Source organism: Sorex araneus, chromosome 11, assembly GCF_027595985.1.
Source record: "Sorex araneus isolate mSorAra2 chromosome 11, mSorAra2.pri, whole genome shotgun sequence".
NCBI classification, from domain to species: domain Eukaryota; kingdom Metazoa; phylum Chordata; class Mammalia; order Eulipotyphla; family Soricidae; genus Sorex; species Sorex araneus.
Window position 1 is genome coordinate 187,705 of NC_073312.1, and position 2,092 is coordinate 189,796.

A 2,092-nucleotide genomic window follows, 5' to 3' on the forward strand; every position below is an offset into this window, starting at 1 on the left:
TGCCGGCCTGCCGGCTGCCTGCCAACCCTCTTCTTGCTTGCCTTCCTGCCCGTGGGCCTGCGGGCCTGCTTGCTTGCTTGCTTGCTGGCTGGCTGGCTGGCTGGCTGGCTGGCTGGCTGGCTGGCTTGCCTGCTTTCCTTTTTAAAAAAGAAATTTTTTTTTTAATGAAACACCGTGAGGGACAGTGACAGACTTACACACTTTCGTGCTCACGTTTCAATCAGTTGTACCATGATCCAGGGCCCATCCCTCCACCCGTGATCCTATTGCACCACCCAGATCCAGGCCCGGCTTTTCTGCTCTGTTCTGACGGTGCTCAGGGTCTATTCTTTGGCCTGCTTTTGCTTGCTCACTTGCTTTTGCTTGCCTGCTTTCCTTTTAAAAGAAAAAATTATTATTACTATTTTTTTGGATCTAGCTCAAGCCTCTCTTTGAAATCTATCTGAGATGTTTGCACGACTTTCATAGGATAACCCCGCCCGAATTTCCTAGACGGAGGGAGGGTGGAGGGCTGATCGGGTAGGGGTGGGTGAGAGAATGAGACCGACCGAGAATGGACACGGCGGGGTGGGGTGGGGTGGGGTGGGGTGGAGAGGGGAGGGGAGGGGAGGGTGGCAGGAGCCATCTCGGTGGCGGTGCCTGTGGCCGTGGCGGCCCCGGAGCTTCCTGGGACTTGTGGTCCGTGACCCGGGGTTTCGGTTTCATTTCTCTTCCCGACACCCGCTCCCCCCCCCCCCCACACACACACCGGGGGCGGGGGGAGGGAGGGAGAGAGAACAACAACAACAACAACAACAACAACAACAAAGACAACGGTGTCCTTAGAAGAGGCCAGAGGGAATCTGACTCCAAGCCGGCCGGGTCGGCCGCCTCCTTTTTTTTTTTTTTTTTTTTTTTTGCGCGACCATGGCCGCCTCGCCCGCCCGTTTGCCCGGAGGGTGAGGGTGGGGAAGAGGAAGAGATGCCGTTCTCTGTCCGTAGCTCGCTTGGAGATAAGATCTGCTAAGCGCTCTCGGTCGGTCGTAGGCTTAGGACACGCACCTCAGCGGTGGGGTCGGGATGGGAGGTGGGGTGGGTGACCGATTTCAGCTGGGCGCTGGCGCCGCCGCGGGGGAGGGGGAGCACGAGAAAGGGAAAGGCGCGGCTGCGGGGGGCGGGGGCTCAAAACTCGCGCTCCCTCCCTCCTTGGCCCTTCAAGAAACAGCCTTTCTGGAGATCAAACCGATCCTCCTCTCCTCTGAGGTCCTGGGTGCCCGATGTGAAGCGCCGCCGCCACCCCCCCCCCGGGGGGGGGGCTGACCGAACAACAGAAAGCCCGGGGCAGGGGAGGTGGGACGGTGGGGGCGATGGTGGCGGTGAAGAAACTTTGGTGAAGATGCGGTAGCATAAAATAAAAGCACCGTGAACGGAAAACGGGAGTCACGGATAAACTTCCCCTTCGGTGGAACGGGGGGGCGGGGGGGGAAGAAAAACACCAAAAAAACCAACCAACCCTCCCCACCCCCCCCAAAGAAAAAAACCCAAGGCACTTTCATCAGCAACGACAGTCAGTCAGAGAGCTTTGCTTTGTTCGCAGGGAACAGTGTGCCCAACTCGCCAATCCCCCCGCCCGCCCCGCGCCCCTCCCGCCCCTCAGCCCCTCTCACCCCTCCCACCCCTCGGTCCCTCCGCCCCTCGGTCCCTCCGCCCCTCCGCCCCTCCCACCCCTCGGTCCCTCCGCCCCTCTGCCCCTCCCACCCCTCGGTCCCTCCAGCCCTCAGTCCATCTCCAGGGATTCCAACCGGGGTCACGGGGCGGGGGCCGCGCGTGGGCGGTGTAGCTGCCCGTAGTTCACGTGACGTGTGGCACAGGTGCCTTACTTAACTCCTGTTTCTATTTTTTTCCTGCCATCCGCGCTGCCCGCCCCCCGCCACGAAAAATCTCTTGATGGAGTTGAGTCCGGTTGACGAATCTATGCATGCAACTCGGAAAACTTTGGGAGACGAAATTTGCAGAGGTTTTGGGGCTGCTCGGAGGCTGCCGGCGGCGGCGGTGCTGGGGGGGGGGGGCGGGAAACCTGCGGTGTGCTGGGGATCCTGGCGAGGCACAGCCC